The sequence below is a fragment of the Triticum aestivum genome, chromosome 3A, assembly GCF_018294505.1.
Source record: "Triticum aestivum cultivar Chinese Spring chromosome 3A, IWGSC CS RefSeq v2.1, whole genome shotgun sequence".
NCBI classification, from domain to species: domain Eukaryota; kingdom Viridiplantae; phylum Streptophyta; class Magnoliopsida; order Poales; family Poaceae; genus Triticum; species Triticum aestivum.
Window position 1 is genome coordinate 615,608,170 of NC_057800.1, and position 17,081 is coordinate 615,625,250.

Here is a 17,081-nt window from a genome sequence, read left to right on the forward strand (position 1 = left end):
TACTGTGCCACTAACACTTTGCTGCAGATATTTAGTTCTTCAAGTGTGGTTGAATTGCAATTCAACTCCTAAGCTCGTAAATATTCTTTGGCTCCCCTTGCGTCGAATCAATAATTTTGGGTGAAATACTACCCTCAAAGACTGTCACGATCCCCTATACTACATAGGAATGACTACCCCTAGCCCCGCCATATATAGATGGCAGGGCTAGGGTTTACACGCGAGCTCATCCGATCTTGCCTTGCTGCCATCTTGGCTTGCATGCCAAGATGGTCCCTGAGCTCTATTTGGGCCTCAGGGCTCCCTCCTATCGTCGGGCTTCATCAAGCCATCCAACCCGCATGGGCTCCGTGATAGGCCTGCTACTAGTCTTCCCCTCCACGGGTCACCCTCGGTGTATTGCACCATCATTTACCCAGGTTTAGGCCACCGTGGAGGTGTAATACCTACGTCATGTTGTGTTCTTGCTATTTGATGTGTATGATCTTTTATAGCATGATGAACTAGCTCTATCTCTTTGCCTCTAAGTACTAGGCGTTCTATCTATGATCTAGGTAGTCTTCTGTCATTCAAGGTTTTGATGCCTATAGATGGCCTCGGTCCTCTGATACGTCTCCAACATATCTATAATTTTTGATTGTTCCATGCTACTATAGTATCAATCTTGGATGTTTTATATACACTTACAAGCAATTATATATCGTTTTTTGGGACTAACCTATTAACTTAGTGCCCAGTGCCAATTGTTGTTTTTTTGCTTGTTTTTGGTTTTTAAGAATATCGGTACCAAACGAAGTCCAAATGCCATAAAACTTTTTGGAGATTTTTTTTCTGGACATAAGAGACCCTGGAAGCTTCGGGAGGGGGCGAGAAGATGGAGCAGTGGCCCACGAGGCACCAGGGCGCGCCTAGGGGGTAGGGCGCGTCCTGGTGGCTTGTGGGGCCCATGTAGCTCCATTTGACCTAACTCCGCCCCTATAAATTCTCTAAGATAGGGAAACCAACAGAGGATTCCATGGAATACTTTTTCAGCCGTCGGAAGTTCCTGTTCTTGAGATATCCCATCTGGAGGCCTTTTTCGGCACTCTGCCGGAGGGGGATTCGATCACGGAGAGGATCTACATCATCCTTGTTGCCCTTCCGATGATGCGTGAGTAGTTTACCACAAACCTACAGGTCCATAGTTAGTAGCTAGATGACTTCTTTCTATTTGATCTTCAATACAATGTTCTCCTCGATGTTCTTGGAGTTCTATCCGATGTAATCACTTTTTGTAGTGTGTTTATTGGGATATGATGAATTGTGAGTTTATGATCATATCTATCCATGAATATTATTTGAGTTTTCTCTGAAATCTTTTATGCATGATTATTATAGCTTCTTCTATCTATTTGGTTTGGCCAACTAGATTGATTTATCTTGCAATGGGAGAGGTGCTTTGTAATGAGTTCGATCTTGCGGTGCTCAATCCCAGTGATAGAAGGGTCCATGACACATATGTATCGTTGCTATTAAGGGTAAAAAGATGGGGTTTATTCATACGTGAGTTTATCTTATCTACATCATGTCATCTTGCTTAAGGTGTTACTCCATTCTTTATGAACTTAATACTCTAGATGCATGCTGGATAGCGGTCGATGTGTGGAGTAATAGTAGTAGATGCAGGCATGAGTCAGTCTACTTGTCTCGGACATGATGCCTATATATGATCATTGCCTTGGATATCGTCATAATTATTTTCTTTTCTATCAATTGCCCAACAGTAATTTGTTTACCCATCGTATGCTATTTTCAAGAGAGAAGACTCTAGTGAAAACTATGGCCCCCTGGTCTATCTTTTATCATACATTAAAACAAAAATACCTTGCTGCATTTTTACTTTATTTATTTTATTTTGCATTTTTGTCCGATCTATCTGTCAAACACCATACAATTTAATCTTGCTCATAACTGTTGAGGGATTGACAACCCCTTGTTCGCGTTGGGTTGCAAGGATTTGTTGTTTGTGTGCAGGTGATGCTAACGAGGTGTTGCTTGGTTCTCCTACTGGATTGATAACCTTGGTTCTTAACTGAGGGAAATACTTATCTCTATTGTACTGTATCATCCTCTTCTCTTAGGGGAAATCCCGACGCAGTTCGCAAGTAGCATCCTCCCCTTATATAGTATCGGGGCACCACAGTGGCCAACCAATAGCGCGCGTGATACGTTGCACATGGCCGACACAACTTGCTCGACCCACGTGGATCCCTTAGGGTGTTTCATCCATAGTGTGTGGCAGCCAGAGGCGGTTCCTGCCTTCCTACGGACGTGTTCCACCTTGTGCCACCAGCTCATCAAGTCCCACCGGTCAGCGACAGAGAGTTGATGTAGACATGACGCACTCCGTGTGGCTGGAGTCAAAAGTGGTGGGAGGGGGCACCAGTCATGTCTTTGATAAGCGCCACTCCCTATCACCTCAAACTTCATCGAATGGGCGTATTGTACCAGCATGAGTGGTGTTGACAGGGCATAGACCATCGTAGGCACACAAGCTCTGCCTTAAAAGCACCGATCAGCCATCATGGCTATAAGAGAGATCCACTAGCCTCTCATTGAATGTTTGGCAGGCTGGTGCCCCCTGAAGGATCCACCAGAGACAAGCTCATGATCAGAGGAGTTGAAGGTGCTCGGTATTGGGGAACATAGTAGAAAACAAAAAAATCACACCTACGCACAACCAGGATCAATATGAAGATGTATAACGGATTGTGATCATGATCGTTACCGTCACCGAGTTGCAGTGGAAGAAGATCGTGCTGGTGTAGACGTACTTGGGGTCCCTCGAACCGTCGATGAATGATCCTGCGAACCCCACTAATACGTATCCAACGTATCTATAATTTTTGATTGTTCCATGCTATTACAGTATTAATATTGGATATCTTATATGTAATTTTATATCATTTTTTGGGACTAACCTATTAACCTAGTTCCCAGTCCTAGTTGCTGCTTTTTGCTTGTTTTTTGGTTTTTTGGAAAATCAATATCAAACGGAGTCCAAACGGAGAAAAATCTTTCGATTAATTTTTTCTGGACCGGAAGAGACCCACAAAGTTCGAGAGAAGACCAGAAGAGCCACGAGGGAGCGTCAAGCTCGCTAGACGTGCCCCCAGGCTTGTGGGCCCCTCATGGCACCACTTGACCTAACTCTGCCTCTATAAATTCCCAAATATTCCTAATATAGAAGAGAGCCATCAGAAACACGTTTTCCGCCGTCGCAAGCTTCTGTTCTTCCGATCCCATCTGGAGGCCTTTTCCCGTACTCTACTAGAGGGGGAATCAATCATGGAGGGCTTCTACATCATCCTTGCTGCCCTATCGATGATGTGTGAGTAGTTTACCATAGACCTATGAGTCCATAGCTGGTAGATAGATGGCTTCTTCTCTCTCTTTGATCTTCAATACCATGTACTCCTCGATCTTCTTGGAGTTCTATCATATGCAATCTTCTTTTGTGGTGTGTTTGTTGGGATCCAATGAATTGTGGGTTTAAATATTTATGAATATTAATGGAGTCTTTTCTGAACTTTATTATGCATGATTGTTATAGCTTTGTATTTCTCTCTGATCTATCTGTTTGGTTTGGCCAACTAGACTGATTTATCTTTAGTGGGAGAGGTGCTTTGTAATGGGTTCAATCTCACGGTGCTCTATCCCAGTGACAAAGTAGGGAACAAGACTCGTATTTGTATTGTTAACATTGAGGATAAAACGATGGGGTTTATTCATATTAGTTAAGTTTACTTTGTCTACATCATGTCATCTTGCTTAAGGCGTTACTCTATTTTATTAACTTAATACCCTAGATGCATGCTGGATAGCAGTCGGTGGGTGGAGTAATAGTAGTAGATGTAGGCATGAGTCAGTCTACATGTCTCATACGTGATGTATATATACATGATCATTGCCTTGAATATCGTCATAACTATGCGGTTTTTTATCAATTGTCCAACAGTAATTTGTTCACCCACCATATGCTATGTGTTCGAGAAGCCTCTAGTGAAAACTATGGCCCCCGGGTCTACTTTTATCACATGAAAGACACAAAAGTACATTGCTACAATTTTATTTGTTTTCTTTACAATTTACTTTATTATCTACCACTACAAGATTTAATCCTTGCAAGTAACCGCCAAGGGAATTGGTGTAACACCCTCGATGCGATTATAGCTCCCACGTGTCGAGGCACGACTTAGAGACATAATCGCATTGAAGGCATATGTCGCAAGTTAGGCAATCTTCACAACATCCCATGTAATATAATAATAAAGGGGAGATAACATAGTTGGCTTACACTCGCCACGTCAATCAAGTACATAAATAACATTACATCAACCAAACACTCATGGCCCGACTACGGCGCCAAAATAAAAGAGAACCCAACATGCGACAACGGTCCCAATCACCCCCAACTGGGCACCACTACTGATCATCGGGAAAAGAAACATAGTAACGTTGAGAGTCTTCGTCGAACTCCCACTTGAGCTCATACGCGTCTGCTGGAGCGGAATCATCAGGCCCTGCATCTGGTGTAATAGTAATCTGTGAGCCACATGGACTCAGCAATCTCGCACCCTCGCGATCAAGACTATTTAAGCTTATAGGTAAGGCAAGGTAAAATATATATGTGAAGCTGCAGCAAGCGACTAGCAAGTATGGTGGCTACTTATTCGCAAAGAGAGCGAGAAGAGGAGGCAAAGCGCGAGCGAGAAACTAGAGAGCAACCTGCACAAACATTACTCCAACACCGTGTCCACTTCCCGGACTCCACCGAGAAGAGGCCATCACGGTAACAGACTCAGTTGATTCATTTTAATTAAGTTAAGGTTCAAGTTATCTACAACCGGACATTAACAAATTCCCATCTGCCCATAACCGCGGGCACGGCTTTCGAAAATTCAAATCCCTGCAGGGGAGTCCCAACTTAGCCCATGACAAGCTCTCATGGTCAACGAAGGAATAGACCTCCTCCCAAGACATTCCGATCAGACTCGGTATCTCGGTAATTCAAGACACTTCGACAGGTTAAAACAAGACCAGCAACACCGCCCGAATGTGCCGACAAATCCCGATAGGAGCTGCACATATCTCGTTCTCAGGGCACACTCAGATGAGCAAGACGTCGGGTAGGCCAGCCCAGAGTTGCCCCTGGTAGCCCCGGGCATCGCTCGGTTGGACCAACACTCAGAGGAGCACTGGCCCGGGGGGGTTAAAATAATGATGACCCTTGAGTCTGCAGAACCCAAGGGAAAGAAAAGGCTAGGTGGCAAATGGTAAAATCAATGCTGGGCATTGCTGGATAAGCTTTAATCAAGGCGAACTATCAAGGGGTTCCCATTATAACCCAACCGCGTAAGGAACGCAAAAATTCGGGAACATAACACCGATATGACGGAAACTAGGGCGGCAAGAGTGGAACAAAACACTAGGCGAGAGGCCGAGCCTTCCACCCTTTACCAAGTATATAGATGCATTAAGATAACATGGCAATATAATGATATCCCAACAAGTAAATAAATGTTCCAACAAGGAACATCCTCCAATCTTCACCTGCAACTAGCAATGCTATAAGAGGGGCTGAGCAAAGCGGTAACATAGCCAATCAACGGTTTGCTAGGACATGGTGGGTTAGAGGTTTGACATGGCAATTTGGGAGGCTTGAAAGCAAGTGGTAGGCATCGTAGCATTGGCATAGCAAAAGAGCGAGCAAACTAGCATAGCAAAGATAGTAGTGATTTCGAGGGTATGATCATCTTGCCTGCACAGTTGTCAGAGTTGACTGGATCCTCAAAAGCAAACTCAACGGGATCCTCATTAGCAAACTCGTCTCCCGGCTCTACCCAAACAAGACAAACAAGCAACAAGGGCACAATCAACCACATGCAAGGATCAAGTAATATGATGCAATGATGATATGCTATGCGGAATGCGATGCGGGATGCAAAATGCAAGATATGACAGGAAATGCATGAACCTGGCCTCAACTTGGAAAACTAAGTGTTCCACTGAAAAGATGAGATGAAATCGCTTGAAAACGATATAAAGAACGCCGGAATCGGAGTTACGGTTTGGAAATGGCAAGCGATTCAAAAATGACACCGGTCTGCGATTTACAGCAAGTAGCCATCCAAATGCAATGGAATGAACATGCTACAGCACCCAAACATGACAAAAAAATATATGGCAGGGATGCATACAAGATGCTTAACAAAAGTCTAGCACTGAGCTACAGCCAATTCATCCATTAACAGGTTCAAACAAGCATGGCAAAAATGCATATGGCAAACAGATCTCAGATTTAGTGAAATTAACACTAGTCTGGAATTTCAGATTAGGTAGCCCTCTTCGGAGCAAAAAAACTACATGCTACAGGACCTGAACATGGCAAAGTAAAGCATGGCATGGAGATACTCAAAGAGCTTAACAAAAGTCCCTTAGTGACCTTGAGCCAAAAAGGATCAGAAAATACAATTGCAAGCATATGAACATAGCAAAAACATAATCAGTTTTCATACTTAGTGAAAACTAGAGCAAGCTGAAATATAGCTCAAGTAGACATGTTTACAAGCTCGATGCACTCACTATGGTGCAAGTCATGGCAAGACAAGCATACACCCATCAAGAAGGCACAAAATGCAAGCTAGACATGGCAAGAACAATAGCATAGCATGCACGGATCAACTACAACATCATCGGCAAAATTGCAAACAAGTTGACAATCTGCCTAGATTCACAAAGTAGCAAAAGTAGAGCTCGATTGACTCAAGCTAGGGTGCTCCATAATTGCAAACAAAGATACGGATGGATAGAGCACTACAATATTAAGAAAACTCCCTTACTGGTCATCCTCAAAAGAGGCACGGATCAATAGGAAACAACATAAACATACGGCATCATGAGATAAACAGCTCCAGGACTTAGTGAAATTACTAAGTCCCTGAAAACAGAATTAGCAAGTGCAACACTTTGCAAGCTTGCACAAGTCACCACACACATCACAAAAATATATGGGTTGCACCTCTGGAAAGATGACAAAACCCTTAACAAAACACATGTAGAGCATCAGGGCGTATCATGCACACATTAATCATGGCAAAATGACAAAAAGTTAAACGGAGTAGCAGATCTGACAATTAACTCAAGTAGCCCTCTTCTAATGGCATTTCGGGCATCAAGATGAACTCAAATAAAAATGATGCAATGGAATGAAATGATATACTCTCTGAGATGAACATTTTGATATGCTATGTGCATGAATCAGAGCTACGTATGCAAAGTTACGGCGTCTCGAACATGAGCACTTGGATCTGCAATTTCAGGACTTAGGAAAAATTCAACCTCCGGATTAGGGTTTGACCTGGCGCGGAAATCGAGGAGCTCGCCGGATCTGCACTGTAGACGGCCGGAGAGAGGAGGTAGTGGCCGGATCCGGTGGGGCGGCGGCCGGATCTGGCTGGGGCGGAGTCGGCGGCGGCGGCTGCGGCGGGCGGCGCTGTGGAGGCGGCCAGAGGCGGCGGCGCCGGGCGGAGGCGGCTGCCTCCCGCGGGTCGACGACGCCGGCGATGGCGCACGGCGGCTCGGGCAGCTGGGGCTGGGGAAGACAGCAGAGCGCGGCGGAGGGCGTCGCCGGCTCGGGAGGAGGTGGCGGCGGGGCGACGCGGGTGCGGGCGGCGGTGACTGGGCCCGTGGGGCCCCGCTACGGGCCTCGGCGGGCCGGGCGGCGGGGAGGCGCGGTGATGCGGTCCCGCGGCCATGTGGCGGCGCGCGATTCGCGGCGGCGGTGATGTCCGGCCCGGACGGACAATGTCCGGTGCGGCGCGGTGGATTTTTAGGGTTTCGGGGGGGAGAAAGATCCGGATTTGGAGGGGGTGTTTAAATAGGCATAGAGGGAGCTAGGAGAGTCCAAATGAGGTGCAGTTTTCAGCCACGCGATCGTGATCGAACGCTCTAGATGATGGAGAAGACTTAGGTGGGTTTTGGGCCAATTTGGAGGGGTGTTGGGCTGCAACACACACGAGGCCTTTTCGGTCCCTCGGTTAACCGTTGGAGTATCAAACAAAGTCCAAATGATACGAAACTTGACAGGCGGTCTATCGGTAGTAAACCAAGGCCGCTTGGCAAGTCTCGGTCCAATCTGGAAATGTTTAATTCCCACACACGAAAGAAAGCTAGAAATGACCATCGGAGGAGAACGAAGCGCCGGAATGCAAAACGGACAACGGGGAAAATGCTCGAATGCATGAGACGAAAACGTATGCAAATGCAATGCACATGATGACATGATATGAGATGCATGACAATGATAACAACACACAGAGACAAAGACCCGAACCCGAGGAAATAAAATAACTTAACGCCGGAATCGTCAAGAGTTGGAGTACAAATTGGGAAAATTACATCCGGGGTGTTACAACACTCCACCACTACGAAAGGATCTGTCCCGAGATCTAGGACTGAAAGAATGCCGGGTACTCAAAACGGAGGTGATCCTCGCGTTCCCAGGTAGCTTCACGGTCGGAATGGTGTGACCACTTGACTTTGAGAAATTTGATTGACTTGTTGCGAGTCTTGCGTTCAGTCTCTTCAAGAATAGCAACTGGGTGCTCATGATAAGAGAGATCTTCTTGGAGCTCAGTGTCCTCGAAGTTGACGGTGCGGTCAGGAGTCTTGAAGCACTTTCGAAGCTGAGAGACATGGAACACGTCATGAACATTTGCAAAGTTTGAAGGAAGCTCGAGTTGATAGGCAAGGTCGCCTCTCTTGCTGACAATCCTGAAAGGTCCCACGTATCTGGGGGCAAGCTTCCCTTTGATACCGAAGCGACGAGTACCTTTCATAGGAGAGACGCAGAGGTAAACATGATCTCCGATCTCGAAAGCCAAATCACGGTGCTTACTATCATAGTAGCTCTTTTGACAGGATTGGGCTTCTTTGAGGTTATCACGAATGACTTTGCACATTTCTTCTGCCTCTGTGATTAAGTCATTGCCCAAAAGCTGACGTTCACCGGTTTCAGACCAGTTGAGAGGGGTACGGCACTTCCTGCCATACAGAATTTCAAATGGGGCCTTGCCCGAACTTGCTTGAAAACTGTTGTTGTAGGAGAATTCAGCATAAGGAAGACAATCCTCCCACTTGATGCCGAAGGACATCACACAAGCCCTGAGCATATCTTCAAGAATCTGGTTGACACGCTCGACTTGACCGCTAGTTTGAGGATGGAAAGTTGTGCTGAAGCGGATGTTCGTGCCCATGGCCTTCTGAAAAGAATCCCAAAACTTCGAGTAAAGATGCTGCCACGGTCTAAAGAGATCACTTGTGGAATACCGTGCAGAGAAACAATTCGAGAGGTATAGAGTTCCGCCAATTGAGCTGCAGTGATCGACTCTTTGATAGGCAGAAAGTGAGCCACTTTGCTGAGTTTGTCGATGACAACGAATATAGCATCATTGCCACGCTTGGACTTTGGAAACCCAGTCACGAAGTCCATTTCAAAGTGGCCAAACTTCCATTCTGGAATGGCAAGAGGTTGGAGGAGACCTGCTGGCCTTTGGCGTTCTGCCTTCACTCTTCTGCAGACATCACATTCATTCACGAATTGAGCAATCTCGCGCTTCATTCGAGTCCACCAATAAGCCTGCTTGAGGTCCTGATACATCTTCGTGCTCCCAGGGTGGATGGAGAGGAGAGAATTGTGAGCCTCGTTCAAGATCACTTTATGGAGGTCACCTTTGGGTACAACAATACGATCCTCGAAGAAGAGAGTGTCCTTGTCATCAAGGCGGTAGCACTTGTACTTGGACTGGCTCTTGGCAATCCCAATCTTCACCTTTTTCACCATAGCATCAAGAAGCTGGGCTTGGCGAATCTGGTCTTCTAAGGTAGGAGAGACTTGAAGGTTGGCGAGGAAACCTTGAGGAACAACTTGCAGATTAAGTTTGCGGAAAGCTTCACAAAGCTCGGGTTGATAAGGCTTAAGAATCAGACTGTTGCAGTAAGCTTTCCTATTCAATGCGTCAGCAATCACATTGGCCTTGCCTGGAGTATACTCAATACTTGGATTATACTCTTGAATCATTTCGACCCATCGAGTTTGCCTGAGGTTGAGATTAGGCTGAGTGAAGATGTACTTGAGACTCTTGTGATCAGTGAAAATGTCCACTTTTCTTCCCAATAGAAGATGTCTCCAAGTCAAAAGAGCATGCACAACTGCCGCCAACTCGAGATCATAAGTGGGGTAGTTCTTCTCATTAGGCTTCAACTGGCGAGATGTATAAGCAACAACTTTCTTCTCTTGCATCAATACTGCGCCAAGACCTTGGAGAGAGGCATCACAAAAGACCTCGTACGGCTTGGATTCATCAGGCAGAGTCAGAACTGGAGCAGTGATCAATTTCTCTTTCAAAGTGTTGAAAGCAATATCACACTCCGGAGACCAAACGTACTTGACGTGCCTCTGGAGAAGATTAGAGAGAGGCTTCACGATCTTAGAAAAGTTTTCAACGAATCTTCGGCAATATCTTGCGAGACCGAGGAAGCTACAGAGTTGCTTCACGTTCTGAGGAGGTTCCCAATTCACAATTGCAGACACCTTCTCAGGATTCACGGCAATGCCCTTGGCAGAGATGATATGACCAAGATAAAGAACCTCATCGAGCCAAAATTCACACTTGGAGAACTTGGCGTAGAACTTGTGTTCCCTGAGCTTATCGAGAACCAAACGCAAGTGCTTGGCATGATCTTCCTTGTTCTTGGAGAAAACCAGAATGTCGTCGAGATAGACCAAAACGAAGTCATTGGTGTAGGCGTTGAAGATGAAGTTCATCATGCGAGAGAACGTCGGAGGAGCGTTGACGAGGCCAAAAGACATGACAGTGTATTCATATGAACCAAAGCTTGTCCTGAAAGCCGTCTTGGGAATATCTTGCTCACGGATTCGAATATGATGATAACCCATACGGAGATCAAGCTTGGAGAATACTTGGGCACCTTTGAGTTGTTCGAACAGCTCATTGATGTTGGGAAGTGGATATTTGTTCTTGATGGTCTTCTTGTTCACTGGACGGTAATCAACACAAAGTCGGTCCGTTCCATCCTTCTTCTTCACAAAAAGAACACCACAACCCCACGGAGAAGAACTAGGCCGGATGAGACCCATTTTCTCTTGAATATCGAGTTGTTTCTTCAGCTCCTTCAACTCTTCAGGTCCGATCTTGTAAGGACGTTTGCACACAGGTTCCGTGCCAGGCTCAAGATCAATAACGAATTCAACTGGCCGGTGCGGAGGCATTCCTGGAAGCTCTTCTGGAAAGATGTCTTGATATTCGCAAACGACTAGAATTTGAGATATAGCATCCAATTCACCCTTCTCACTGAGAGAAAACAGACGGATGGTATCATCACGAGCGGCAAAGACAATTACATCCTCAGATGAATGAGTCAATTGAATCTGCCTAGCTGCACAATCAAGATGTGCCTTGTGCTTAGAAAGCCAATCCATTCCGAGAATAAGATCAATATCCGAGTTACCAAGCACCATAGGAGAAGAAAGAAACTTGTAATCGCCCAACGTGATAGTAACATCCGGAGCCATCATTTTGGTGTTCATGAACAAACCTAGAGACGAAACCGCTATCGGCTTAGGCAAATCAATAGTATGCACATCATTCATGGATGCAAAAGGCTTCGATAAAAATGATAAAGATGCACCAGTGTCAAAAAGAACTCTTGCGAGAATGTCATTAATAGGAAGGTTACCCATGATCACATCTGGTGAGTCCTCTGCCTGAGCTGCATTCAGCAAGTTGACCTTGGCGGACTTGGGGTTATACTTGACCACAGCTGTACTTGCCGATCTCACAGGAGGAGGAGGAGGAGGAAGAAGCCTCTGGTTGAAACACTTGTTAGCATAGTGACCCTTCTGTTGGCACTTGTTGCACGAGACCTCTGAAAGCGGACGGTGATACGGAACACTCGATCTTGGAGCTTGAGACGAAGTCTTGTTCTGAAAGCCAGGGTTGGGTGGGTGGGAAGAACCATTGCCATCTTTGCTCTTCTGCTGATACGGCTGACGGAACGGAGGAGGAGGAAGCCAATACTTCTGCTGCTTGGCCACTTGAGTAGAGGAAGAAGGAGTAACATCTCTGACTCGCTTCTTGGAAGCATCACACCTCAACTGAGCAGCCTCTTGCTTCAATGCCATGTTGTAGAACTCATCGTATCTCAAGGGCTCAAAGAGGACAAGAGCTAGCTGAATTTCTTCTCTGAGACCACCCCTGAACTGGTATATCATGCTCTTCTCATCAGGGACGTCCTGCTTGGCAAAGCGGGCGAGCTTCTGGAACAACTTGTTGTAGTCATAGACAGACAAAGAGCCTTGCTTCAGATTGCGGAATTCCTCATGCTTGCTTTCAACCATGCTCTGAGGAATATGATGAGCTCGGAAATCTCGACGGAAATCATCCCAAGTGATAACACATCCACCTCTGGAGTCCTTGTACTGCTGGAACCATTCTGCAGCTTGATCTTTGAGTTGGAAGGAAGCGAACTTAACAAAGTCCTCAGGCCTGACGTTACTGCACTCGAAATGTTTGCACAGATCCACAAGCCAATCGTCAGCATCAGTTGCCTCAACACAAATGCTGAAAGTCTTTGGCCCGTTAGCAAGGAACTGGTTGAGTGTAGCAAAGTGCTTCTGATTGCTGCCTTGATTCCCTTGACTGCCTTGATTGCGCTCTTGAAGAATTTGCATGATCAACTGTGTGTTTGCATTGGTTGCGGCCATCACAGCTTGCCATGCCTCCGGAGGAGGTGGAGGTGGTGGCGGATCAGGATTCGGAGTCGTGCGCATTGGAGGAGCCATCCTGAAGAGGTTGACCACCATTAGCACATTGATAGACAAAAATTGAAGCTGAATCCAACGGAATGAAAATTGCAACATATAGTCTTCACATCCGAACAAAATGAACGAATGCATTCCTCTTGAATGGTCACATATCCATAAATTGAGAAGCCACGTAGAATTAAGGTAGAGAAATAATTCAACAAGGTACGGATCAAGAACGAATAATCAGTAAGAAATCCCAATCTCAAACCAAATATCCGTGGAAGAAGAACTAGAGCTACAAGAATTCTCACTTATGAAACTCCCGAACCTTTCCGGTTATGCAATCAGGTGTTGGGGATACAGGGGAAGCATAATATATCACCCAAACTAGCAAATCCTACATCCAGCTGTATCCATCCTTCAACACATAACCAAGAAACCTTCGGGAACCATCTACCTCAACCTTCGAAAAGCATCTGTTATACAAGTTATGGCGATACTACCGAACTCCCGCCCCAGTACTGGGTGGCGTCGAGGTTATCTCACCAACAAACTACATAAAAGAGATTTTTGATGTCGGCGTACTAAACTCAGGTATTCCAGAACTGCAACGATAAAATTATGATGACAACACCTCAGAGCTCAACTCCCCGGGACACTTCCACTAAACCCCTGACAGGAGGCACCAAGATAATGTTCTCATCATAAAACCATCGGAACAATTCCAAGATACCCACATGATCCTAAATTTTTTTTAGTGAAATTTGAGAAGAGAAGAGTCAAAACTCTACATCAGGATGCCTTACCAGAGCGATGAGGAGATTGGGAAGTAAAAATAATTCCCAATCTCTCCGATATATAATTCCTAAAAGACTCAAAACATTTTTCTAGACACAACTCGGCCACTAGAAACGATCAAGCAATGGGGCTCCTAAGGTCGCGAAAGGCTCTGATACCAACTTGTAACACCCTCGATGCGACTATAGCTCCCACGTGTCGAGGCACGACTTAGAGACATAATCGCATTGAAGGCATATGTCGCAAATTAGGCAATCTTCACAACATCCCATGTAATATAATAATAAAGGGGTTATAACATAGTTGGTTACACTCGCCACGTCAATCAAGTACATAAATAACATTACATCAACCAAACACTCATGGCCCGACTATGGCGCCAAAATAAAAGAGAACCCAACATGCGACAACGGTCCCAATCACCCCCAACTGGGCACCACTACTGATCATCGGGAAAAGAAACATAGTAACGTTGAGAGTCTTCGTCGAACTCCCACTTGAGCTCATACGCGTCTGCTGGAGCGGAATCATCAGGCCCTGCATCTGGTGTAATAGTAATCTGTGAGCCACAGGGACTCAGCAATCTCACACCCTCGCGATCAAGACTATTTAAGCTTATAGGTAAGGCAAGGTAAAATATATATGTGGAGCTGCAGCAAGCGACTAGCAAGTATGGTGGCTACTTATTCGCAAAAGAGAGCGAGAAGAGGAGGCAAAGCGCGAGCGAGAAACTAGAGAGTAACCTGCGCAAACATTACTCCAACACCGTGTCCAATTCCCGGACTCCACCGAGAAGAGGCCATCACGGTAACACACTCAGTTGATTCATTTTAATTAAGTTAAGGTTCAAGTTATCTACAACCGGACATTAACAAATTCCCATCTGCCCATAACCGCGGGCACGGCTTTCGAAAATTCAAATCCCTGCAAGGGAGTCCCAACTTAGCCCATGACAAACTCTCACGGTCAACGAAGGAATAGACCTCCTCCCAAGACATTCTGACAAGGAACGTCCTCCAATCTTCACCTGCAACTAGCAACGCTATAAGAGGGGCTGAGCAAAGCGGTAACATAGCCAATCAACGGTTTGCTAGGACATGGTGGGTTAAAGGTTTGACATGGCAATTTGGGAGGCTTGAAAGCAAGTGGTAGGCATCATAGCATTGGCATAGCAAAAGAGCGAGCAAACTAGCATAGCAAAGATAGTAGTGATTTCGAGGGTATGATCATCTTGCCTGCATAGTTGTCAGAGTTGACTGGATCCTCAAAAGCAAACTCAGCGGGCTCCTCGTTAGCGAACTCGTCTCTCGGCTCTACCCAAACAAGACAAATAAGCAACAAGGGCACAATCAACCACGTGCGAGGATCAAGCAATATGATGCAATGATGATATGCTATGCGGAATGCGATGCGGGATGCAAAATGCAAGATATGACAGGAAATGCATGAACCTGGCCTCAACTTGGAAAACCAAGTGTGCCACTGGAAATATGAGATGAAATCGCTTGAAAACGATATAAAGAACGCCGGAATCGGAGTTACGGTTTGGAAATGGCAAGCGATTCAAAAATGACACCGGTTTGCGATTTACAGCAAGTAGCCATCCAAATGCAATGGAATGAACATGCTACAACATCCAAACATGACAACAAAATACATGGCAGGGATGCATACAAGATGCTTAACGAAAGTCTAGCACTGAGCTACAGCCAATTCATCCATTAACAGGTTCAAACAAGCATGGCAAAAATGCATATGGCAAACAGATCTCAGACTTAGTGAAATTAACACTAGTCTGGAATTTCAGATCAGGTAGCCCTCTTCGGAGCAACAAAACTACATGCTACAGGACCTGAACATGGCAAAGTAAAGCATGGCATGGAGATACTCAAAGAGCTTAATAGAAGTCCCTTAGTGACCTTGAGCCAAAAAGAATCAGAAAATACAATTGCAAGCATATGAACATAGCAAAAACATAATCAGTTTTCATACTTAGTGAAAATTGGAGCAAGCTGAAATATAACTCAAGTAGACATGTTTACGAGCTCGATGCACTCACTACGGTGCAAGTCATGGCAAGACAAGCATACACCCATCAAGAAGGCACAAAATGCAAGCTAGACATGGCAAGAACAATAGCATAGCATGCACGGATCAACTACAACATCATCGGCAAAATTGCAAACAAGTTGACAATCTGCCCAGATTCACAAAGTAGCAAAAGTAGAGCTCGATTGACTCAAGCTAGGGTGCTCCATAATTGCAAACAAAGACACGGATGGATAGAGCACTACAAGACTAACAAAACTCCCTTACTGATCATCCTCAAAAGAGGCACGGATCAATAGGAAAAAACATGAACATATGGCATCATGAGATAAACAGCTCCAGGACTTAGTGAAATTACTAAGTCCTTGAAAATAGAATTAGCAAGTGCAACACTTTGCAAGCTTGCACAAGTCACCACACACATCACAAAAATACATGGGTTGCACTTCTGGATGACAAAACCCTTAGCAGAACACATGTAGAGCATCAGGGTGTATCATGCACACATTAATCATGGCAAAAATGACAAAAAGCTAAACGGAGTAGCAGATCTGACAATTAACACAAGTAGCCCTCTTCTAATGGCATTTCGGGCATCAAGATGAACTCAAATGAAAATGATGCAATGGAATGAAATGATGTACTCTCTGAGATGAACATTTTGATATGCTATATGCATGAATCGGAGCTATGGATGCAAAGTTACGGGGTCTCGAACATGAGCACTTGGATCTGCAATTTCAGGACTTAGGAAAAATTCAACCTCCGGATTAGGGTTTGACCCGGCACAGAAATCGAGGAGCTCGCCGGATCGGCACTGTAGATGGTCGGAGAGAGGAGGTAGTGGCCAGATCCGGTGGGGCGGCGGCCGGATCTGGCCGGGGCAGAGTCGGTGGCGGCGGCTGCGGCGGGCGGCGCTGCGGAGGCGGCCGGAGGCGGCGGCGCCTGGCGGAGGCGGCTGCCTCCCGCGGGTCGACGACACCGGTGATGGCGCGCGGCGGCTCGGGCAGCCGGGGCTGGGGAAGACGGCGGAGCACGGCGGAGGGCGTCGCCGGCTCGGGAGGAGGTGGCGGCGGGGCGACGTGGGTGCGGGCGGCGGCGACTGGGCCCATGTGGGCCCGCTACGGGCCTCGGCGGGCCGGGCGGCGGGGAGGCGCGGTGATGCTGTCCCGCGGCCACGTGGCGGCACGCGATTCGCCACGGCGGTGATGTCCGGCCCAGACGGACAATGTCCGGTGCGGCGCGATGGATTTTTAGGGTTTCGGGGGGGGGGGGGATCCGGATTTGGAGGGGGTGTTTAAATAGGCATAGAGGGAGCTAGGAGAGTCCAAATGAGGTGCGGTTTTTGGCCACGCGATCGTGATCT